Source organism: Gambusia affinis, linkage group LG02 (genome assembly GCF_019740435.1).
Source record: "Gambusia affinis linkage group LG02, SWU_Gaff_1.0, whole genome shotgun sequence".
Classification (NCBI taxonomy): Eukaryota; Metazoa; Chordata; class Actinopteri; order Cyprinodontiformes; family Poeciliidae; genus Gambusia; species Gambusia affinis.
In genome coordinates, this window is record NC_057869.1 from 8,868,141 (window position 1) to 8,895,093 (window position 26,953).

The following is a 26,953-nucleotide window of genomic DNA, read 5'->3' on the forward strand; positions in this document are numbered from 1 at the left end:
CACTCATTGCTGTTTTTCTGGACTTTTGACATATAGTATGCTCAAGGCACAAATCAAAGCCTCCAGCCTCCTCTCTAAGCTGAAAACTATTATCAGGGTAACTGAAGCTCATGGTAATTAGCTAATTATTTTTTTTTTCTTTTTTAATGAGTTTGAGGGATAACTTGCTTTTAAGCATCTACTTGAAACACGATAATACCCTGCATTAGGAATGAACTTGACTTTTCTTTCTAATGAGTTTAAAGTCACCAAAAACTATACTTAATGAACAATATCTAAGAATGGAAACTGTGGCAAGAGTAAAGAAAATAAGAAGAGAGGAATATGAGCATAGATGGAGGGAGGATTTTGAGTGACTTCAAAGCCAGCAGTTTCATCAGAGCCATCCTTATTGTGAGAATCCAGCCCACGGTAAGGTGATAATCATGCCGCTCTGCACTGCATCCACAAAGTTTGTGGATAATCACGACGGACCAGTGGGCTGGTGAGTAAGACCTGTGTACTTGTCTTTCCTTCGGCTATTTGATCACTGTGGGTGGACAGTGCTGAAGCACAGCAAGAGAAACAATCAATGCAAGAGAAGCATATTCATACAAAGGTGGCAAAACAACCAAATATCTTTGAAACAAAAAAGCTAACGTGTCTTTTATTTCCTCACTGAAGGGACATTAACAATATAACCAAAAATGTTTACTACTTTATATTAAGTAGTTTTTCAAACAGATAAAGATCTATCGAACTCTGTTGCTGTGATACAAGCAAAATCTAGAGCAGATGAATGGCATTATTTTTACACTCAACAAACTGTCCAATAGCTTCTCACACACCCACACACACCTAGCTGCAGCTATGGTCAGTCAAAAACTACCAGAGTAGATTGTTTTCCATTGTTGGACTTATTTGATTTTGCTCACAGAAAATGAATACTGTAATGATTTGTGAGAACTTCTTCCTATACTACAACATGTGCCCAATACCATGTCGCCAAAGTCGCCCACACATACACAAAGCAGGGCTAGCAGTTTTTTATTGTTTCATTTGGGTTTTCTGTGATAGCTAGTAAACTAGTGGAAAGAATTCAAAGCAACTACAAGTTTTTGCCAAAGATACACATTTAGATTTTAATCTGGACCCACAGGATGATCCTGTGGATCCACAAATACTATTTTACAGTTTAATTTTGCACCCAGAGACATGGCACATTCACACAACTGTGTCCCCCAGAGAGACCAAAAAAAAAAAACCAACAAAAAAAACAATTATCATTCATTAAGTGAAAATAACAGGATGTAATGTTGTACAACTCATTATTTAAAAGGAGTTTTTAATGTCTGAACAGTCAAGTACACAGAGCACTATGACAGCATGAATGCACCTGCACCCATGTTTCTCACAGCATATATGTTGTCATGATTATTTCAAAATTATTTTTATCTAAGCAAGAGAGATCACCCACCCCAACAGCAGGGCAGAATGTGGTGCAGAGTTGTTGTTCATGAAAGAGAAAGTGGAAGGATAAGGTCAGGGTAGAATAAGTATCATGTCTTACTTGAAAGAATGTTCAAGTGAGATGAATCAAAATAAACTGGTCTGCAAATGCAACATCACAGATACTGTACCTTCATCAAGTGAAGCTATGTTGGCATTCAGAATTCAACTTTTTAGATTCATCAGTCACCCAGGGTTATGGTTAGCCAGTGCATCCGGTCACCGCAGAAACATTTTTGTGAAATTATTTCAGCAACCAAAGATTTTATGACAATAACTAGAAAATTCCTGAAGAAATTTAACTGGGGCCTGCCAAAGTGTGCCCGTCGGTTTGGACCCAGCGTTCTGATGCTAAGAATTTGCATCAATGCTAAAGAAAGCTGCAATGTAATCAATAGCATGTGGAGAATCACAAGAATGTTAAGTAAGCTGGACATGCAACATTCAGTATGATAAAGTAAGTGTATTAGCTAAAATGAGCAAATATGCTAATGTAAGCATAAATACTTTCAGTAGCATGTGGGGTATCATTAGAATGTTTACTGTCATTTACTTACTCCATTAAGTATACTAAACATGGCTAATAAGTCTGAAAAATAGAAAATAGCTTATTTAAGCTAAAATCAACTGCCTTGCTGCAAGGCAGTTCTCAACCTCGGATAAACAGATAATGCAGAATGATATCATTGCACCGCCTAGGCAGTGCACTGTCCAGAGGGGCATATTGAGGCTTTTATTTTGAAATTTGCAAAGCCTTAAATGCCCACACTAATCCAGTGTCTAAGAGTGCTTTGGATAAACCAGTCACATAAAGCCAAAAAGAGCAATTACATGATGTAAAAATTGCCAAAGCTTTTATTTTGAAATTTTTATTTAGCTTCATTTGAAAGGGTCAAAGTCATCCCATGTGTAACAGTCATTGGATTAAATCAGTCATATAACGCTCAAAAAAGCAATGACCTGATGTAAAAATTTTCAAGGGCTTTTATTTTGAAATTTTCAGTAAGCTTCATTTCAAAGGGCTAGACTCATCCCATGTGTAACAGTGACAGGGTTAAATTAGTTATATACAGCCCATAGCAGCAAGTTTTTCTAAAGGCCAGCTCAGTCCTCCTCTGTTTTAACTGAACTACTAGTTAGAACTACAGTGATGCGTATTTGTAGTCCTCAGCAGCTCTCCCTGCTCTGGGTTCCGTTGCCATGGTAAATAATCCTCTGCCAGCTGTGAGTGAGACATCCAGGGGGAGACAATTCTCTGTTTGAGCCAGCCAGTTTGACTAAAAAGCATTGCAAAAAACCTGTTTCCCGTTCGGGAACCGTAATACATATTCGAAAACCGTTTGAAGCATATGAGAGGGCTATTTGTCGTCTCACATAGTCCCGCCATTCATATCTCTACCTCACTCACAGTATTAACAGCGATGAGATAAAAAAAGTGTGTGCCAAGGTCTGTAATTTTTCAGAAATACATGGAAGTGAATCAGTGAGATCTGTCTGCTACCCTGGCGCATGACTTTGCTCTGAAGCACCTGGAGAGAAAACTATAAGCGCTAGATAATTTTAGAAAACATTTGACCGGAGCAGGCACGCGTATCAATGTCATGACCAAGTTTGATACCACTCATGCAAGATTTGTGAGCGTGAGGGCGAGTTAAAAATGATTTGGGGTCAAAATGTCGCTCTGACTCTCACTCTAGCGGAGCTGACCTTCACCTCTGATTTTTCCAAAAATCAAAAACTTTGGGTCGCTTAGAAAGAAGTTGTGGACAAACCATAATACATATTGACGTGCTCTCTTCACTTTAAAAGAGATCACGGACGTATCTACAAAATGAAGTTTGAATGGCGTTTCTACATAAAGGTATGACGACACAGACAATCCTCAAAAATAGGGTATTTTCAGGATTTACTGGTTGCCTCGTCCCCTTGACGACGAGACTTGCACCTGGTGAGCTCGTTAGTGATTTTGGGGTCGTTTTTTGCTTTTTACGTCGCCATGGTAACTCCAAATCCCACCAAAAGTAATAGCTCCCCGCCCGGGATCGAGCCGCACGCGTTTGATACCACTTTTGTGGGTGAGCTCAGTGATGCACGAGCCGCATTCCGGTTGACGGAAGAAAAATAAATAAATAAAGAGACATTCTATTGGGTGTAGAACAATAGGTGCCTGCCATGCAATGCATGGAGGCAGTGACTGACTTGCTTCGCAAGTCAGTCACTGCTCTCCTTATGCATTGCTATGGGCAGGCCCCAATTAACCAGCTGGAATATGAAAAAATTATTGGAGAATAAACAATGTGGGCAATTGCAGAATTCAAAGTCGGCACAAAGACACAAAGATCTTAACTGCAAGACCTTTGTGCCATAAAACACCTAATAACTCAGATATGTTGATGAGCTTTACACATCAAAGTATCTACACAGCTAGTACATCTCAAACAAATATAAATATATGTATTTATAATTGGTATAAATATATTTGTTATTTATTATTGTAAATGGTATATCATTTATGATGATAAATGATATACCATTTACATTTTATGGTTGCAAATGCAATCATTTACGACCATCTCCTAAGATGGTCTCCTAACATGGTCGTAAATGATTAACAACAATCATTGTTAATAATCATTGTTAACAATGATTAACAATGATTTTTGTTAATCATTGTAACTTTATTGTAACTTTGATGACTAGTAATCATCAAAATTACAAGAAACAAAGGTATTGAATATAGCACTATCAGTGATACTTTTACAGGGTTAGGGTTACGAGTTTCATGTCCTAAGATGACTGGCAAGAAATAATGCATTTATAGGGAATATTAAAATTTTTTGAGGTGTAATAGTATAATGCACACTTTGGATTGTCATTAATTGAATGATTATGCAGCAAACTGTAGTACAGCTCACAATTTAGAAATATCCACAGAGGGCGGAGTCAACTGTAAAAAACAACCAACACAAACTGTATGCACAAGTGGAAAAACCCTCTCATCCATGTAATGTTCTGAAATCCTCTCAGACTGGTGCAACTGTTTTACCTTTTATGTTGTGTTCACAGTCATTTTTTAATCCACTTTTTTCATCTTCTTTTTGCACTGCTTGACCCCCTGTCCTCCCAACTCCAAGATAAGAGCTATGATATTAATTAATTTATTTATTAGAGTCTAAACTGTATTGTATGGACAAAAATACTCAGACCATTGCTTAGGGATGCTAAGTGGTGAGATAGGGCTTAAAGCCATTTCTATCTTTAATGGTATTTTGCTGATTTGACATCTCTGGCAAATAAAATAAATCATCTAGTAGAGCTGCAGATATATTCTGGACTCCAGTGGTTCTCTATAAAATCTGTCAGACTGCAACTGACAAAAAATGGTGCAGACAGAGCAGTACGTTTAAAGAATAGGACATTGCAGAACTGGTTAAGAAGAAGTGGTACAAATCTGCATATGTTATGGAGAATAAGTCAGAATGTAAAAACTACACTGTCAGGGGAGAGATTAGGTCTTCATCATCAGCTCAGAGTTCATCTATATTACTTTAGAGCTTAGTTGGGCCTTTGACAATAACAAATTGCATTCACTGCCCTCTTTGGATATTTAACAAACTGCGCCTGCTTTCTGTTTCTATTTAATCCATATGGATTTGTGAACCTACTGCTGTATTTAGTCTGTTTTTAAAAGCTTTTTCTTAGATCATTTATCTTGCCACACTAAAGTTTCCATTGTAGCATTGAAAGAGCATTATTACATTCTTCAGGTAAGTAAAACCTTTCTTGACCTTCCTCAGCTAGTCGACTTGCTCCATCTAAAAGAATGTTCTGATGATTTGAAAGCTCAAAAAATGGTTTTAGAATCCTGGATGATTAAAGAATTTTTTTTATCTGACTTGTATTGTATATAGGGTCACAGCAAGACTTAGAATTTGGCTCCAGACTGATGGGGTCACTAAGAAGCACAGCAGCAAGCAGACAGCAGGAAATATTGTTTGCTGAGTATGTTGGAATATCTTTATTGAAAAGCTTTATAAAAGTTATAAGAAGTTGTTCACCTGAAATATACTATAAGGTTTTACTACTATTATGGATAATATAGTTTAGGTTTTATGGCTGATGAATATTTATTTAGTTTTAGAACCAATCTGATGTTGAGACTGATCACTACAGATCCTTTTTGGAAAAATTCCTTCAAACCAGAAAAGAATTTGTCTGAATCCTGCAAACTTTATTTTCACACTTTTATTGTACTTCTGTTCTTCCTGGCAGCAACAATAAATTCAGGCCTCATCAAATCTTTCCACTGGGGCTTCAGAAAAACTGAAAATTATATCTAAAACTTGCAAAGCTTTTTGTCATAAAAACGTGTCCACGAAGGCAGTGTGGGCTAGTTTGGCTCCAAATTACCAGTCTGTAATTCACCACACACAGAGTTCAAAATACATCTCCAATTCTCTACACGTGCATGAGTGTATTTGTACACATATACAAGAGGCAGAGGTAGAGCATGCACACAGGCTTGACTCTTCAGTAAGGTGGGATGGGTAAGATCAGGATTATACTCTGGTCTTTCTGCATGACTCTGAGCAGTGGGAGGCTGACCCTAATAAATCACCGGCTGTGAGGCAGTGTGGCCGTATTTCGCAGAGACAGCCTCGTGTTGAGGGGTTCAATTTATGTGGGAAGACTGAGTGTGAGATGGGAGCAAAGCAGGCGGACCGCGCTTAGCAGCCAGTCTCAGCAGAGCAGCGGCAACAAACAAGACAGACACATCTCTCATGTAACTGAGTGATCTCGACAATACACTGGCAGCTGATGTGTCATGTTGCTGCCCTGCAAAAATCAAGAGTGTTGTCATGAATGCAAAAAACAAGCTGTGGGTGGATGCTCGGGTATATGCAGTGAGTTGGAATTCAAAGGAAAACCGGACTAAAGCTTTTCCCTGCTGAGTTTTTGCTTTTTTATCAGACTTAAAGTAAATCACAGAAGAAAAATAGAACTATTTCAACATGTTTTCATTTTCTGTAGCAGGATGGTGCACAATCTGTTCCGCCACCCAGAGAATTACCCTTGTAGGCACCCCATGTATAAGGAATCGTTTTTATGCAGTGAGGGATGATAGACTGTTTTAGTTGTAGAAAAAAGGTGTTATTTTCTAGGACAAGTCGTCTCAGTTGCAACATGGATTATCATACAAATCAGACACTCACACCCAGGTGTATTATCTTCTTGGCATTTTGATATGAATACAATGTTATATTTTATACAAGGTAAACCATTTGTTTCTTTTAGCAGTCAGCCGTCTCCTGTGAGGGAATCGTATTGAAGCTAATTGGTTTAACTCTGTATTTGAATGGTAATAAACTTCTGTAATAGTTCATAACAGATGTTGTGATGTCTCATGATATTTTCTACATTTCATTTTCCAACATGCTGAAAGACCTCTGCAAATGTGATTTCCTCCAACCAAACTTTCATCACTCTCTAAGTTTCTCTTCAACAAATAGTCATTTTCTAAAATTTATTTTCTTTGTTTTTGATGCAGCAGCCTATAAACACATTCATTACACATCCTTTGCAACTACCACAAAAATAGAAAACAACTCAGTAAAAAAAAAAAAAAATGTCCTCCTCCACCAAGCCAAATTCCTCCCGGGGAAAACAATAGCCTTCATATCTTCAAACAAATGCAAGTTTGCAAGCTCTGCTGAAATGTTTTCTGCTGTGCTGCACTGTGCATAGGGATGTAGTTTGCATATCTATTACGCGCTTTCTCTGTGAACAAGCAACCTTGTGGAACTCATCCGAAATTTGCTTCATTTTTGTTCTGAAACCAATATTCAGCTTGTTGCTGTTACCAAGTCAGCCTACGACAGCTTGCCTCCGGGCCCTGAAATTTTACACTTTTGTATTAAAATACTTTCAGTGATAGTAAGTGACTAAACTATGTACTTGTGGCCAGCTTTGTTTCGCTTTCCTTTTCAAGCAAGGCTTGTCTGTGTGGTGAATTTTCAAACTTTGGTGTGCTGGGCAAATTACATGTTGGACCTAAAATTTGTCGGGCTTTTGTAACGATGCAAACAAAATATGTTTGAGCAACAGAATAACATTCATGCTTACCTGTCAAGTGTCCACAATACAGCACATAAAAAGAGATAGAGAAACAAGAAGGAAAAAATGTTAGTCATGGTTTGAAACTGAGATGTTTCAAAAACACAAAGTGCTCTTTGATGATGATTTATATTTGTTTACAACTTTGCTCAAAACACAGGGAACTGAACATAAAATTTCTAGTGACTGAAACACATGATGTAGTCAAAGCAATTGTTACTTCATGGTTCTTGTTGAAATAAAGTCTTCTCAGTCACTCTACTGCATAATCTAAACTGGACATTGACTAATAAATACAAATGTTGACTGTGTCGATATGAAAATAAAGAATAATGCCCTCGCATCAGTATTTGTAAGTCAAGAAATGTTCTATTTTTATTTCCTGAACACTGGTATATATTTTCCATAGTTTTATAAACTGTATGAAAAGACGTGACTTGAAGTAAGCACTCTAGCATAATTTTTCTATGCATCTAATACTGTCTGTATCTTATATCAAATGTACACTACTAGGCAGGGATGAATTATTTTTAGACATCTGATAAAAAATAATAATAAATCACATTTCAGATCTATAACAATAAGTTGTCAGAGCCGCCCAACAATGATGTCACAAAATTTCAAGGTGACCTATGCAGACAGGCTGTCTATGCTGATTATGTTCATTCATCTCAGCATGCTGAATACTTTAAATGGCTGTCATAGTGAACTTGGCCCTACCTTCTGAGTAATTCAGCTATTATTTATTTGTACACTTGAGGGAACTCAAAAACTCCAAAACTTTCAAAGAGTAACCTTACCAATCCTCTAAACTCCTACCACTATCGCCATTGTTGCTGTGGTGTATTTAGTTTACTTCAATGACATTATTTTGCACGTTTACTATGGGACATTTGTACAATCAGACTTTAAAACCTTTAAAGTAGACTCATTAGGAGAAATTTCCCACCAACCCTCAGAAAACATATATCATCCAAATGCATACACATCCCCAGTCATAGTACTAAAAGTTTGACTTTAGAGGGACATTTATTCTGTTTTAAGATTATCCCAAACACAGATTAAAGTCAGGGTTAATTTATCTGATTATTCCAAAACCTTTTTCAACCATTTTTAGAAAATGGAAAGCAAAATCTGATGAGATGCTCAAAACACTTTCCAATGCTCATTGCATTTTTGCATTATATAGTTAGCAGTGAACATTTTTGGGTAAATCAGCAAAAATGAAATCACACTATAACTCATATATAAATAACTTTGCAGAATTTAAATTGCGGTGCTGTGGAGAATGCAGCCTGGAAAAACTACTTTCTTTTTCACTGGTTAAAATATGAGAATGTGGAACTGCTTCTAATCCTTTCTGTCTATCTGCCCTCCACCGTCTCCATTTCCACTAATGCATCCCTGTGTGAGCCAAGGAAGACAAGCTCCAGCAGAACAAGAAAAATGCATAAAAATCACTGTACACACAACGCTGCACTCATGCACAATCTATTCAGTGTCAAGCTGTTGGATGCGGCAGAAGGTTAGGAGCAGTTCAACCTTGCTTGTGATGAGGACAAAAAAAACCCTCTCAAGGGTCCGTTCAAGTGGACTTGAAGACAATCTTTGCACATTCTTTCTCCCCTATCTGAGAAGCTCGGAGTGTTCTACTGCCAAATTAATGCAAGAATTGTTTTTTTCTAGGTTTGTATCCCTCCACTTTTGCCTAAAGTCATTAGCCCTGGGGCTCCAATGAGGATGGCCCCTGGCCCTTGGCTCCTCTAGTCACCTGCAGTGAATAGCTGGCTTTAAGACATCGCCAAAGGCCACTCAGACCAAAATCAATGTAGAAAACGTGAGTGGGCGTTATTTATTTGCAGATGAGGTGAGTGAAGGTGCAATTAAAATTTGCTCCCTCTTGTCAAAGCAAAACTGTGAGCGAGTACAGTAAGAAGGAAATTATCATTTTAGTACAGCTTTCCCTGTCATTATCTTATTTAGTCTTGACAACCTGTGTTGCTGCTCCCTAATAAATTGCCAGTGATTTAATTAATTATACAGTAGTACTGAATAAAACATTAGGAAAATTATTTTTTATTAAATTAACTGTTCACCTTGGCAATTATTCTTCATTTAATTTTCCATAGCCTCTTTAAATAACGAAAATTACAGAAGCTGCAATTGAAGGTTAGAGAATATAAAGCACATATCCCTCCATGAAACATTATGCTAATGACAGTGGATGATTTTATAATGAACCTTCCTTCTTGGTACTCTATAAATGGAGGAATAATTTTTTTGGCTCAGCAGTGGAAGCGACAAAAAGCTGAGCTTCAAAGTAAAATGCTTTCAGGCAAGAACATTGTCTTACATTGTTAATATTGTAAGAAAACCTTAGGTAGGGTTGCTCCTCATTAAGTGTGCTTTAGAAATAAAATCATTTCTGTGTGTTCATTGGAATCAAGTTGTCATTTTATCTGGAGGTGAAATAGCTAAAAGTCTTTAGTAAATATTCAGTAAATAAATTCATAGAACCAGTATTAGGACAATATGAGAAAATCCCGTGAAGTATGGTGCATCAAATAGAATTGCTCAATATAATAAGTATAGTAAAACTTAACATGAACTAAGTGATTCATTCTTGTAAAAATCTCTACTCATGTTCCAGATGAGCCAAGAAGGCACAATATTGTGACATTGAGAAACTGCTAGTACCCACATGTGGACTTTATAGAAAATTACTATTACTTGTGAATAATTGTCTTGTGTACATTGATTTCACTACTTGATTGTTTAAAATTATGTTTCTTTAACACAATTTAAATGTACAGATAGAAACTTTTCCTTATTTGAAAACACCTTTCTTTTGTACTGAAAACATACAAACCTATTAAGTGCAACAATCCCTCTATATTTAATAAACAGTTATTTTGGAAAAAATTGTATAATATCTCTGAATAAACACGTGCTCACAAAGAGCAGCTGTTTGTGTTTCACTAAGATTTGTCCATGTTGAGAGGACAAACAACTTATTCTGTCTGCAGTGAAAGAGGAAGCAGGGAAAACCCCACAGAGTGGAAATGAATGGGGCAATGTACTGGTAATGGGGAAAAAGCCATTAGAGGCAGCAATGGAGATGAAATACAACAATGAATTGAAAAAAGATAGTAGTTGTAAAGACTAGACGTAGCAGAATGTTATGAAAAATAGCATGTCAATGTTAATAGCAACAATTATATGTACTCCCTGTAATCCACCACTTTTGATAAAATGATCAATACTAGCAATAATGAACATTATAAGACAAGACATAGTGATGATATTGGAAGTATATTTCTTATGTTGGTTTAGAGGCATGCTTCCACTGCCACTTTTGTTTTGAGAAAAGTAAAGTATTAATCACCACATACATTTGTTTCAAAGATATGTGATATTTCAATCAAATAAGAAAAATTACAGTAAATCTTTGATACCTCAATTTCATTTAGAAATATTCATTTGTGCTGCAAAATTGCAATTTATTTAAGCATCAGGAATCATATTTAGTTAACTGCGTTAAGAGCACGCTTCACAAATCACCACTTAAAAATATACAAAACAAACCCTTAAACATTAATCTTCTAGATTTGCAAAAACAAAAAAGACATAAATCAGGACATTTACTTCTTTATTTTAGTTTGTCCTTAATAATTGATTATTTATATGTTGTAGAGCATATAGGCCCTATCAACATATTTTATATACAGAAAATCTAAAACTCTTAAATATTAAACATAAATAGACTTTAAGCTGGTTTACAAAGTGGAGGAGTTTTAAATTTAAAATTTTGTGATTCAATAAGCCCTTTTCAATAGCATCCACTAAAACATAAAGGCTTGACCACATAAAGAAGATGTTGTGTTTGGAACTGTACTAACTGGAAATGTGAATACATCAAACGAATGTGCAACCATGTATGGGCTGCACAGAAAAAGGATGGTGTGACTGTGACTGCTTTCGCCACAGAAAGCATCTATGAATGAAATGTCGGTAAACTCAGTGGAAATAAACACAGGTAATGGATGGATGTATCCTTCTTCAATAAAAACAGCCTCTCTGGTGGAAACACCTTTTTTCCCCTGGATAGAGAATTATTAGAACCGAGAAACAATGTGAGGGAGGAGGATACAATATAATTCATGCCAGAGAGCTCAAAGAGGAAGTCACCAGCCAAACTAGTGATGCAACTCTGGGTGTTATATCTGAACTGAAAAATAATTAGGCAGGATTTTTTTTTTTTTTTTTTTACTGATGATTAGTTGTAGCAGCATTCTTTATTTTGTCTGAGCCAAATGAAGAAAGAACAACAGACTGCAAGAGCAATTCTTTTTTACTACATCTATATTATTAGATTAGTATAAACCAGATCTTTGTTCTATGCTTTGCTTTCAACAGAGGGTCTGCAACAACTATCCCCTACTGCAATTAGAGGAGTGCAGAGTCGATGGGTTTGTTCAATTCCTCTGCTGGTAAGACTACTTAGACTACAGTTCTAAAACGGCTCAGAAAATTGTCGTCGTCATTCACAACTTCTTCTTTTCGTCTAGCTCAATTGGAGGACTGACGGCATATGGGAATCAATTCCATTTATGTAGGAAGGCAAATGCCAGGCTAGCATAGCATTAGCTTGAAGTAACTTTTATATTCAAACAAGTAAGAAAAAGTGGGACTGAGCATTTGACTAACAATGCTGGTCAGAAATTAAAATGCCAACCTGATTGGGGCTATAGTTCAAGTGTTATTACATTTGAACCCATCTGTTTGGTGGCTGGTTCTTTAAATTCCTCTGCTACTCTCCTCTCAGTCAACAGTTCTCATGAATTCCCTTAGTAGATGAATCCCTATAAATTTTCCGAGACCAGAGCTGTCTTAAAATAATTGAAGGCAAATATGTAGATTATTGCATGTAATAAAGGCCTTTAACTGCAGGAGGCCTTAAACTGCAGGAAGTAGAACAGCTTTTACTTCATGTGTTGTCAAACATGCTGTCAATTACATGGTGGATTACACTGGGCCGCTGACTACTATGGTAAAATAACATTACAGGGATAAAAGTGGCTGTGTTACAAAAGAGTCCATCAAATAAATGTTAGACAGCTGAGCCAAGCTCTACCTTTACAGGGGTATTGAAATGATCATAATCGACAGTACTGACACTATCCTAATGGGATATGAATTCTGAGTACTTAAATGCAAGAAAAAAGAAAAAAAAATCTACAATTTCTGCAATGCTAATTAGTTATCCAGCTTTCTGATAACATCCCAGAAGTATTTCTTTGAATCCCTGACTCTTCTGCTTGAAGATCTTTGTATAAATCCAAGAAAGAAAATGGAAAACCCATACTATACCGAATTAATGTTAGAAAAAGTCTTTAGAATACATTTTATCTGACCTTACAGTGTAAGCGACATTTATTGCTTTTCTAAAGCCTATTAAATATTACTTTTATTTTCAATTTAAAGTTGAACCACTCATTTTTCTGACCAGCCTAATGCTGCTTTTTCCCCTACCTTCTCATAGTTTCCATCAACTCAGCTAATTCTGTAATTTCTCACAGGTAATGCAGTGATAATTATTAGAGTCAATATGTTTCCGCAACTTATGCTCAGCACAATTTTAATCTGGCAGTCTTAGTTTGGTGTGCAAAAAGCTAAATTGGCTGAGGGAGAATGTGGGTTCATGTAATGAACTTTCAGCTGTGGTCTCAGCAGACATACAAAAACAAACACACAGACACACATTGATGGTGCACATTGTTGCCGTTTGTTTGGTTTCATTAGGGTTGCTAGAGTCTGACAGGTTGAAAGAATTTTTTGAAATGCCAGAAATAGTTAAGCTCCTTGCCTGATGTGGAGCACAGATGTTTTCATTTAAGCTGGTTAATTGGACCAATATGTTGTGTACCTTTATCACAGCAGACATTCTGACTTGTTGTAGCTGCTAAGATGCAGATGTAACTGTTGTTGATGATGGTTTAGATCAAACCCTGTGAACAAATATGCACTTCCATACGACAAAAACTAAAGGTTCATGTCATGGTGTGCAACTCCAGTCCTCAGTTCTATTGTCCTGCAACTTTTAGATAAGGTAGGTTAAGTGGCTAGGCACATTTTGTGGCAATCTTTATTAATTCTTCTGTTATTGCAGTATAGTAACCTCACACTGTATAAAAGCTCTTTAATTTGTGCATGTTTATTCAGGAAGGAAAAAAAAATATGCTAAGAAGCAATTCCCTTGTACATAATTCCTGGTAGCAAGAGAAGAATAATTGTATACCACCACACACAGTGGGCATGATGATTTGGGATAAAACATTTCCAAAGATCACTTTCATATTAAGTCTCCATAACAACCGTATATTATTGGGAGACATTTTGGGAAAATTTGATTTCTGTCTTTCCATCAAAAACATAATAAATTTAACTGGGATCTCTATTGAAACAGTGTGGGTTGGTCAAATAACAAAGATAGTCACTGCGAAGACCCCTCCATACATTGCATGCAGAAAAGTCCCAGGCAAGGTCGCAAGCCAAGGACCCTCTTGCTGCAAGGCAACAGTACAGCAAACAGAGGTCAACTTCACATAAACTAGAGAGGCTCAAGAAATCAGTGTTAGCTCTGCTCATAATCCCGTCTCAATGTAGATGGTTGAGAATGACAGGTAAAATAAAATCATGGTGGTGCTAATGGAGCACAAACCATTGAATAATAAAATGCATAATTAATTAATTATATGCATCAGGTATTGTCAGATTGCATTTAAATGTTTTAATGACATATTTAACAAATGAATTATCTATTAAATGCAATCATGTAATTTACATGTAATGAGTTACTTCCCAACCGTTTTACATGTGTTTATCAGAGGGGCTCATAAATGTGCTTAATACTTACTATTACACTTTAAATAAGCTCTTATCTATCATTATTTAAATACTACACAGACAAACAAAACACTTTTTATTAGTTTGTTTTATCAATCATTTGCCTTCAAGCAGCATCTTTGCTTTGGAAGTTGTGGAGATGGAACTCAGCTTAATATGTGTTCAAGATTACTTAACTGAACTAGATTTTACCTTTAATTAAAATGTATTCATGTGTTAACTTTCAGTTAAGTTAATAAAATCTGCAACTTTTAAAAAAATTATTGTGAATAATATATTTTTTGGGCATGTTACACATTCACTCGAGCTCTGATTTTTACCAGCCTACTGTAACTACGAGGAAGCCTTCATGTAACAGCTGAACTGGGAAGAGCACAAGCGTGGCTTATTATGGGAATGCTGTTACGCTCCAGATCAGTCGGAAAAAATAATTAGGAGTTATATCATGCGGTGTCATATATTGTGAGAGACAGAAGCCATCCAGTTGGGATCGATTGTACTCACTTTGCTCAGGCAAAAGTAATAAACATAATTATGCTTTTTTTATTATTTCTCTTTGAATTGGAGGCACACAGTGTGACTGAGCAGGATGATGTATGCACACTGAAGCAGAACGTCTTGCCAATTACCACAAATCATAGTCAGCTGATTTCCTACCCACTTTAATAAGATTCAAAATTTTCGTCTGCTTGGCATCGTTGAGCACGACCCTTTGAACACTTCCATCTAATGTCAGGCTCATTAGAATATAAATTGGTTCATGATTACTACCTGCAACTTTGCAACTGGACGGTTGGATAATGATTTGGCCAGAGCCAGCGGAAGATTAAAGGACAACATGGCCCATTGCTAAAAGAAATATTGTCACAATTATCACTAATACAACTCCATGATAGTCATAGTTCGTTTTTCGATCATTTTGAGTCTACTCTTGACAATAATAAAAATGAATACAGAAAATTCTTGCCATAAAAGTCTTGCTGTAGAATTAATGTATTAAATATAATCTTCCTTTAGAAACCTATCACCATTACGTCTTCTGGTGTGGGGGAAATGTTATTTACTGGAGGATATTATGTGCTAAAATTACGTGCCGGGATCATTGAAAGTAACTAAAAGCTTCTTAAATATTAGGTGCTCAGTTTACCCCTCCGTACTGTAAAATGGTTGGACCTCAAGTTCTTCAGTGGAGGGCAGCAAATTACCATCTTCCAACAAATGAAAGGTTCCCTAAACAAGAGCAATAAACTCTACTCACAAAGTACTCATATCTTACAAAGCAAATGTTTGCTCCTAAATTTGCACTCTTTTCCAAATATAAAAAAAACATGTCTGTGGCAAATACTGGACTCTGTTCCAGGCAAAAAGTCTTTCTGAAGTCCTAAACTTTTTATAGCAAATACATATGTACAACAGAAGATAATTTGCTATTTTTGTAGCAAATGTCTGCATTACAAGGGAAACCTTTAAAGAGTATATAAAGATTATATCACAGACTATTTCAGGTACACTGAACTTTTACTGACTATAACAACAATAGTGTGGGTTTAACAGTGTTTTTCTACATCAGATTTTTGGACTTTATTTGAAAAATGCACAGTTTTGTCTAAACGTATTTGCCACCCTGCAGTTTTGTGCTATTTTTGCTTTATTTGACATGTTTAAACATTTCAAATAATCCAAATTTTGAAACCAGAGACACATTACATACCCAATACAGTATTCATATGATCTGAAGCCTGTGGTGCATGTGTCATTTTTTGAGAGAAGAAAATAGTTATTGGTAGTTGTTGTCACTCTTTTTTCTTCTGGGCAATAATATTTGCCAAAATTTGTCAAGCTGTATTATGTATATTTAAATACCGTAACGTTATTGGTTACGTTATTTAAATACCACTTCTTCTCTACCTGTGGAGACTGTTTAGCCAATCAGGACGCAGAACACAATGCACTATCAAAAAAAGACTACACAAAAAAATCTGCGAAGCAGGGAGGCTGTGAAAGGTGAACTGCATTATAACGAGGGTTCACTGTACCTTCAACAAAATAAACTTCTTTTCAGCACACTGAATTTAGGAGCAATTTTTTAAGCATCTCTGATGTGTTGCTCTTCTGTGAAGTGTGCACAAATGCAGCTCTAGCTAAGATGACAGACAGTATGAAGGCTAGACGACCCATACGTGAGCAGCCGACATAGATGTGCAGATCCATGTCAGGAGCAGAGCATCACATAATATTAAAACCTGATTGATTTCAATATCCTGCCACACAAAGAGTCTGACATTTATATTGAATTAAAAAGTGGGACTTTAATTAATTCATATACTTCCACAGCTTAATAATACCCCATCTATCTTCAACACATTGAATTTAATAAAGCATGAGTCATTAGACAAGTGAGATGGATGTTTGGCTCAAATATGTACTCTGAAAGAACAATGAATGTGCCTGATGAACTTTAATACAACTAGCGAGGTTATAATGTCTTATTTTTCTTCTCTGGCATTGTTGAAGGGTAGTAGGAATTAACTAAAAAAAAAAGAAGAGAAAATACCAGATGTCAAAAAAGCTAAATTCGATAACTGTTATCTTTATTTGTTGTGAAAATCCTGCACATGTCAAAGATAACTTAAGAGAAATTTGACTTTGCATTATAGCCGTATCTGACTCCTCCTCTCCTCTTCGACAGTCAACACCCCTTTCAAAATTAAACAACAAGAATCATAATAGAGATAAAAATGTAACTCTAAAATGACAATGTATCTACAAATGAAGTAAAAAATAATTTGGCTTGTAAACCATAACAAAAAACATCACAGAGTTCCAAATGTGAATGATTGCCAAGGGAACCATTTTTATTGCAACTCTACAACCGCCAATTGGAAGGAAAAAGCATTTCACTGGGTGAACTTGGCACCGATACATACAATGTAGTAAACTGAGACTGCATTAATTGCTGGTAAGAGGTTTGGCAAATCCCTAAATTTGGCAGGAACGGTACCAACTTAACTTTAGCTATTCTAAAGTCAGATGATAGACACTATTTCACCTACTGGAGAAGTGTGTAATTTGCAGACCACAGGAGAAAATGCCTTTTAAGTACAGTATTATCTGACAAAAATATATCTAATGTGTCCCCAAATGTATCTAAACAGATTATAACAGTGATGTTTAAATCATGTTCAGTTTGCACAATTGCCACAGTGTCAAGACAATATTTCCGTCACCGTTACTCTACTAAAAGCAAAGCAGATCCATAATTTTCTGATGTCTTTGACAAATTCTGATCCTACTATCTGAAAGTTGCAGCTGAAATTGAGACGCATCAAAGCTGAGAATGTTTTTTTTTTCTGTTATCAAACATAGTTAAGCCTGTGCAAACGTAGCACAGGGCTCTTTTTAGCAGTTGACAGGAGTGGGTCCTGGTCTTCTGCTGCTTTAACATGGAGCATGTTGTACGTTCAGTGAAGCTATCTTTATATTGGTTGTAGCAAGTGGTTACTTGAGCTACTATTGCCTTCATCTGAAGCCAGTCTGCCAATTCTTACTTGACCTCTGACTTCAACAAGATATTCTTGACAACACATGATGCTAATTACCTTCTTTTTCCCTTTTTCTTGTATCATTCTCTGTATACCAAAGAGAGAGGTTTGCATCACAGTTAGATCAACAGGTTCTGTTGGTGTCAGACCAGTCTGTCTGATACCAACTACCACACCAGCTGCCAGGTAGACGTGGTGAATCTGATATTTCTGTTAACAAGCAATAGATTTTTTTTAATTATCATTATTTATTTTTTTAGGAACAATGAGTAAAGACATTTCTTTTTACAAGAAGCGATGCCTCACCTCAAATTTAGCTTAGAGTTACTGCCCAATTGAACATGCTCTATTACATATTCTGCAATGTATATTTAGTATTCATATAGTTACATATCTCAGATTAACAACACTATATGTAAAACTGTGATTTTTACTGATTTCCTGATTTCTGTAGCAGATATTTAGATCTCAGCAATACATTTATTTTCTCTTGGAATGACTGTTTCTTTGCAGTATATTAGTCCAGGAAATGTACTTTTTTCTTTTTCTTAAACCTTGTGATGCCTGTAATCCATACTATGTAAAGATAAGCTAATCATGAGCAGCACACACATGCTAATGATCAGTTAATGAAGAGTATTTGACATACTGATTAGCAGCACTGGCTGCTGCTACTACCCTCTAAAGCACTTACTGTGTACTTTTCAAATGCTGCTTCTGCATGTTTTATTTGCTTCTGCTTTATTTGCTTATTACTCTGATTAAATAAATAATCAGAGTAATGACATTCTATATTATGCTAAGCAAACAATGTTCTTTCTCATGTATTTACTGTTCATCTGATTAACTATTTAACTACCTATGTAAATAGTTAATCTAAATGACCTGCTGAGGTTGATTCATTGTACTGTCCTTTAAGAGTTGAAGGAGAATGGGATGACGTGTTGCAGGATTCTAGGAAGTCATTGCCAGTACTTAAAACTACATTTAATTGTCTTTGTAAATTCCTGAAATAAAACAGAAAGGGGTTCTAGTAAAAATATTTCTCATCGATGTTGCATTGGTCCTTCAACTTAACTTTGACTACTGAAAACAGGAGAGGTGGAATCATTGAAATGGTGTATTTTCTTTTGTGCTTCTTCAGGAGACTGCTTGGTAGTATCACTCAGGTGACTGCTCACATTTTGTTATTAATAAATCATTATATGAGACGCTTTGACATCTTTCACAGCAAGCAAAATAAGCATGAAACATAGTAGCAATTGCAAGGAAAAGAAATTGTTAGCCTTTCAAAAAGATGTTACATAATCTATCTTCTGCTTTCAGATTGAGCCTATGTGGGCTCAATCTGAAAGCAGCTTCTGAACATTATTTACAACAGAATTCAAGAGGGCATTTTCCAGGGATTGGCAGGTCACACGTCTTGAGATATGGTGTGATACAATTATTCACATCACAGAAGAGCCTGCATACAAGTGAGGCCTCTCATATGAGTAAGTAGAGGTGCAATGCTATCCAGCAGACCATGATAATGTTTGCCCGAATTAAATGAGCTGCATTAAGTAAACACTACTGAACTACGAAGGAGACATTTTTCAACACATGCACACATCAGTACAAAAAATGATCCCAAGTACAGGACAGCATATCACAAACGTGCTGTGGAATTAATGGCACTGCTTGTGTTTTCGCCTTCTTCCCATTTACTTGGTAAGCCTATCATAAAATAAACATAGCGCCTGGTTGTGGCTCATAAACCTCTTCCACAGTGACGACAGGTCTTTTGACAGAAATGCCCAATCAAAGCAGCACTGGGTCAATGCAGAGATGCTTCAGAAGCGTGAGTTATAGCCAAGTTCAGAATATTTTAATAGGGCAACAAGCTGTGGTTGTAAAATCTCAGAGAGCATGTTGCCTCTGTGGACAGAATTTTAGTGAATATGTTGGTTGATACAGGTGTGAGAAAACAATCTATCTAACCAAATGTTTAACACAGCAGCAAAGCATGATGCACGTGACAACAAGACAAACAAGGTGGCAAATTATTTTCTGTTGCAACATCAAATGTAGTTTCAAGTCACTCCAGATTTCTAGATACGGGGCAGGTACCAAGGGTAGTTAGGACAAGGCACAGAACAAACTGGAGCTCCTGTTTTTGCTGTTTCATGAATCAACTCCCTTTCCCAGCACACCTCTCAAAGCCACGACAGACTGCGATGAATTACACTTGACAGCCCTCTCCGTGTAATTCTTCTCCAGATGGCTCCCTGCCCAACATTTAGGAATCAGCAAATAAAAAAAATATAATTGAATGAGCAAAGAGTGATGTAGACGCAGAGTTTGTCTAATTATTTTCCTGTGACCCCTGAAACAATAGACTATTATCTTCCCAGTGGTTTGCCCCTACCCCCTTCTCAATTTACAATGCAATCACCAACAAGTCCTCCAAACCTCTGCTTAGCAAAATCCTTTTAGTATTCATAGACAGCCAACTCAACATCTTCATCATGAGGTAATATGCTTCATGTTTTTTCCGCCCAGCACTAAGCCCCATTTGATGATAAATTTATCAACATCATGTTTTTGCTTTGCCACTTGTGGAGTCCTCATTTCATCATTGTAAAACCAGCAGCAAATTGGTTCATTTAAGACTCAGACAGCAATCTACAACTGACCCCACATGCACCGCTGTACATGAAGGGGTTTGATCTCCTGAAACACAAATTAAATCTAACCAAAAATGTGAAAATGTGAAGCTCCCAAAAACATAATTGCCCTTTTTATACATCCAAAGACAATCTAGTGATTTTTGACAGTACTCCAATCCCACAAACATTGAATCATCCAGTTTGATGCCATAGTATTTACATGAGACTTTCTAACACAAAAGAGCTCTAATTACTGTATACTACAAACCTTTCAGTAGGACAGGCTTTGGGAGTGTAGATGCTTGTCAATTCCCTAAATGGCTGCCACAATAATAGGCTACTAAACCGAGGGGGAGCATAGAGGGAATGCCTGAGTCATTTGACATGCAAATTGAATAAGAAATAAAAGCTCACAAGTTTAAATTCACAGGAGATAGAAATTTGCAACCATGTGATGTAATAGAACCAATGCATGAACATGAACTCCTGTTAGTTTATAGCTGAAACCATTATTTGATCCAATTTCCCACATGACTGTCTTTCTCATTTCTCTCTGTGAAGAAACTGGATCAGACTTCTGAACAGAGATCATGCATGAAGACGCAAGCCTCTAATGGTTTGGGTATGATTTTTTTCCTTTTTTTGAATGAACCTTGTACATGCTTTCAAACCACTCAGTTATTTGAAACGTGTCAAATTATGTATTGTTTATATATTTCATGTAAACCCACTGGCCACTTTATTAGGTATACCTGTTCAGTTTCCTGGGTAAATATCCAGGTACCTGCAGAACCTGAAAATATCTTGTTGATGTCAGAAATTGGAGAAGAAAAAGGAAGTTTGAGGTTTTGGCAATGGCAGCTTAAAAAAAGAAATGCTGGCAACCAAATACAGACTACAACAGGTGTCAGTTCTACTAGTAACAGACAAGAAACATCTCATTACTATTAACCAAAATAAGACAATGACAAACTGAAACAGTTGTTACATTTTACCATTAAACTCATGCTTGTTAATATTTCATTGCTTGTACTTTATGGGCCTGAGCTTTGTTTTCAAGGTTGATTGAAATATGTTGTTATTTTAATGTATTATTAGAACTGGGTTGTTGCCAGCAGATACAAATATGACTGACATAAAAACACTAATACTTTGTTGAAATTACATATATCCAACACCTTTTCCACTTGTTCTAAATTAATTTATCACTCTTAGTTACTTAATGGGACATAAAGAGTGATCAGAAAGTACTATAGAGTCGCTGTACTATGTTGGCTTACTAATGTGGTCCAGAAAGTTCATTTTGTCTGTCTCCCAAACCTTCGGTCCATCAAATTCTAAAGTCAGTATAAGAGGATCAAATCCTTCCCTTGTAGTTTCTAAGAAACTAATGAGCTCCAATTGCTGCTTTGATTTTTAATCTGTTGTAATTATGGTTATATCCATGGATAGGTTCAAATGTATCTTTTGTGTTTGTTTGATGGTGATTGTTTGATTTATGCTAATCATTTTTGTGTTCATGTAGTTTCAGTAGTGAGCACACGTTGTTGACTATGAAAAAATTTAAATAAATGACTTTACTGGTAACCACCTCTCATCAATTTTTATTTTTGGGTGAAATGCCAAATTTGGTGTTTTTTAAAATATGATGAATATATGCTTTCTTTTATTGTGATGTTGAACTGGAAAGAAAAAGCATATGGTTAGTCTGATTTAGGAGAATTAAACCAAATATTTCAACCTCTTCAACAAACTTAAAGTATTGGCAAGCAATCAAAGACAGGCTTATAATATGTCAAAAGTATAAAAATAAAAGACAAACGGACTACTTCAAGTATTTCTTGAAGACATTTTGCCAAAGCCTTTTGGATGAGAAGTATTATTCTTGTTGAAGAAATTATTTTTGTCAAATTGTTAAATGCAAAAAACAATTTAAGAAAAATAAATTGTTAATTAATTTTTTTGCATTTAAATTGTTAAATGCAAAAAAGCCACATACCACTTCAGCAATCTATTTTAAAACAAATTATTCAAATGTCTTTTTGAAAGACAGAGTTAATGACTCAACAACAAAACATTTTTGCTCACAGCCAGCCACTGATGCAGAGGTGGAATCCCAGCAACCACTGGCAGTCTCTGACTGCCGACAGGCTGGAAGAGGAGGCAATGAACTGATGTTTGCACGTCATATTAAGAATTAATATTCATGGATGCAAAAAGCACACATATTTATTGATGAGGCATGTGTGTTTATTATGAGAAACAATAGTTGTTTTGTATTCTATGTGATAAATAATGAAAAAGCTCTGTTGATTTTTTTTCTTTGTAATCTACAAAAAATGTTGGACAGTGACAGCAGGAATGAGAGGGAGATGAACTGTCCTGAAGCATCTGCTTGCTATGTTCAAACTGATCTTTTGGAGTGAGATTTGAGCCGCCTCCATATGTGGTCCTGAATCCGACTCGTATCCAATCTTTTTGAATGTGATTCCAGTGGGAACAACCAAAGGGGTTTTGATGTGACTTTGATGTCACTTTCCATCAAAGTTTGTCATAACTGTACACCAGCGAGAGGTGTTAGTAGTTAGCAAGATGGACAACATTTACCACAGTAATCTGCCCCCTTTTTAGCCCAACACTACGATGCTTCTTCACAGAGATGGCTCACCTCAAACAACTTGCCAAAATGCAGACTTTTACTCTTTTTTTTTATTTGTGCAACTCCATCTCAGTGCCTGCTGACACATTAAGCAGCCAACATTAGACAAGCAATTTCGAAAAATAATTGCACATTTCTTTCATATTTCCTGCATCAAAGAATGCTGTGCAAAGCAACACTGTTTATTGATCTTTTGTGCAGGTGAAACAGTTCACACTGATATAGACAACATTTTAATAGTAATGTGAACGGCCATAAAAAAAAATGATTTAAAAAGAAATATATTTGATTTGAGCATCAAAATCTGCAGCGTGAATGTAGCCTAGGTCACCAGTCGGCGCAAACAGATCACCACAGTCATTGCTAAGAAATTCTCCCTGAAAGTTCTCACAGACAGAGGGATGGTTAGTTACAACTGCATCTCAGATGTCAATGAAATGTTAATTTATTTCAGTAATTCAAAAAGTGAAACTAATATATGGATTCTTGCTATAACAGCAACCTGGGGTTTGTTAACACCTGAGCAGAGCCACAGACTGATTCCCTGCGTCACACAGAGTAGTGATGCAATAATTCATGCAGATGAAGCCTGAGCCAAGAATGAAGTGAAAACACTGCACGTTGCAATGACACTTCAACCTAAGTGATTATTTCTGTATTAACAATCCTTGTTAGTTACTCTTAAATAAAATCGCAGGTTTCTAAAACACTGAATATTAGGTTTCAATTAGTTGTAACGTAAAGTACATTTATTATATAAAATGAATTTATATAGTTCTCTTTTTTGGATTAGTGAAATGATGTGGTGCAGATAACATTAATGTAAAGAATTACTATGTTACATAGTACTTGTCAAAAATTACACAGAGAAAATCAAAGCCAAATAAACATATAGATACAGTATATGTGCAATAATTATGTTGGGTTGTGTAGCGCATCAAGGTTTTCAAGTTCAGTCCTGCAAGAGGTTTATTTTTTTTTCACTTGGGCTTGGTGCATCTCTTTTCCACCGTGCAGCTCTTTTCATGCTCTCTCTGGCCTCACCGGGGAGTTTTCCCTCAGATAACATCACATGGCTGCCAAGATAAAGTTAGTGACACACGGATAAAAGGCAGCACAAGCTATCAGTAGCTATTGAAGCCCTGGTTCACCAGCTAAAGTAGTGTTACCCATAGCTTTGCTGTGAGCTTTACCACTCTGTCGGTTAATGCAAACTGCACTGCTGTGAACATTTATTTAATTCCTCTTTAATACAATTAAGTGAATGCAGAAAGATCAAATTCGAAAAATGCCCTGACAGCATGATTTGATGTAAAAAAAATAAATCCTGAAGCTCCAAGGCTATTAATCTGCAGACTCTAAGCTTTGAATTGTTGTGAAGTGCCAAGTTAAATGATTGAGAACATTATTTTCTTGCTAATTTAATGGAAGGCTTTTCCTAATTAGAAGCGGCATTTGACGGAGCAGAGAGAAACACTGCAATCTAGCGATGTTTGTTTCCCCATTTGTTAAAATTTTTCTGAAAGTCCAAATCATTTCAACAATTTATTGGTTTGCTAAATGACTCCTGTAATAATAAGGAGATAAACACAACCCAAAATTGTAATTTCTTGAATAAATCTGATCAGTGTTTTCAAAGGGATTTTGCATGCAGTCTTAGAGTAACTGTGTCCACACCAGCTGTGAGTCCCCAGGCTCGGATTTGCTAATCGAGAAAGAAAAATAAGTATAGCTTGTTAGTTGTGGATGAGTTGATTAATGGCCATCCTTTCTGGTCTGCCTGTTACATGATGCACATCAACCTGGAGGAGATTCTTACTTAACTCATAAAAGACTGCTAGGAAATAGAAGGCATGTGCCAAACTGGTATTTGCATTAGCATACAAACAAGCAGTAATATAGGGCATCCTTTTGGACAATCAGCAGAGGTATTTTTTTTTATTTTTTTTGCTGGATTCTGGAGATGAGGGTAATGAATTGTGTTTCACATATGGCACATTGATAAACTCACTTCATGCCATTAATCAGTAGTGGAGGGAAATGAGAGAGTCCTGGGAATGTGCTTTGATTGACAAGCTAATTTAGTGGGAGAAACAGCCTGTCGCGGTGAATATGGCTCTGCTTACAGGAGCAAAATAAAAGTGGCTATTTTCACCCAGATTAGAGTGTCCACCACCACTTTTTTTTGCTAGATTAAATATTTGTGGTAGGGTTGAATTAGTGTGTCAAAGTGAGTAAGACAAAGGATCTGGAAGAGAAACTGCAGGGCAGAGGCTTTCCACAGATGCTGGTCAGTAGTTGCTGTAGGCCGTCTGCCCAGTTACAACCATGCCAACACTGGAATTGTTTGGCTAGAGGGGATTATTGCTGTTATGATTGCCTCAATAAAAAGTGATTGTGCTCTGTGATAATCTCACTCTGAGTCTCATCTTCTCCTAACAGCAGTAGAGCTGAGATGGCATTATACATCAGCTTTGCCTCCAGTCTCAAAATATCTTCTGTGCACTGCCTCCCCTTTGAATTTGTCCGAGGGCAATTCTTCTTTTCTATTAGCATCCAATCCAGCCTTACACATAGAATTTTCTCACTTTGCATTTGTGTGCCAAGCACCGCTTCTGCTTGAATAGCAGAATAATCCAATCAGCACAGAGCGCCTCATAACCTAGACATCTGACCTCTACAGAGGATGGGATCTTGTCAAAGATCATCTTATTTCACAAAATAGCGCTCTGCTTTGTTTGTAAATTCTCCTTCCAGCTCCATGCTACAATCTGTAAGATATTAAGAAAATGCCATGGAATATTTTCTGAAAGAGGCCTTTGATAATATTAAATCAACACCTTCAAGAATGATGGCATTGTGTGTTTTTGCCTGCATAATTTCTGCCTGAGGTTCCCTTTCAGACAGATTTACCTCAGAGAAAAATACCAAAATGAATGTGTAAGAGTTTGGGCTTACAGACTGTGGTGAACTAATTCTTTTTTGGCTCTAAAATGTCAGAAATCTATGCTCCCTCTTACTTTATTTGCAGTATTGTACACCAAAAACTATCAAGCTTGTAGCCTTTATTGTCTTTTCACCTCTAGTTCCTGGTGCGTGTTTTGACTTTAGGATTAGCTTCTTCTTAAAAGTTCTTGCCAAACGACACTGCAATAAATAAAGAGTAGAAATTAACTCCAAAAGTCCAAAGGCTGAAAATATGACTGGATTGGATATTAACTAAATTAAAAAATATATTTTCTTTGACAAATCCAATAGCAGGCTTAGTGGTTTTCTGACTTGAAAAGGGGGAATATAATGGTTCTTTAAAATAGGAATCATAACTTTAATTCTGAAATTTCTTGATTCTGAATAAACACACAACTATAAACCAAATTATATTTTACCCAACACATCCAAAATTATTGAAAAGTCACCTGCAGATACAAATTTTGATTAAAAAAAAAATAAAAAAATCAGCTTCTGGAAATAAATTTGTCCATCCAGTAAAAGTTTCAAACAACTTTCACAAGCAGTTAATAATTGTAGATTCATTTACAGTGTTCTGCATAAAAAGATAAAGATTATGGGATAGATGATATTTCCTTTGTGGTTAG

The 26,953-nt window shown here is 36.3% G+C and overlaps 1 protein-coding gene across 4 annotated transcripts in view; it reads right to left on the bottom strand.

Moving 5' to 3' along the window:
- LOC122847252 (carbohydrate sulfotransferase 8-like) overlaps positions 1–26,953 on the bottom strand; it is a 162,968-nt gene that overhangs the window by 72,196 nt on the left and 63,819 nt on the right. The window contains exon 1 of one of the 4 annotated variants that reach the window (XM_044144836.1): positions 7,612–7,701. The exons of the other annotated variants lie outside the window; for them this stretch is intronic. The gene's annotated coding sequence lies outside the window, so the exon portion shown is untranslated. Of the gene's footprint in view, positions 1–7,611; positions 7,702–26,953 lie in introns of those variants that run through there. 4 annotated transcript variants of the gene reach the window in all.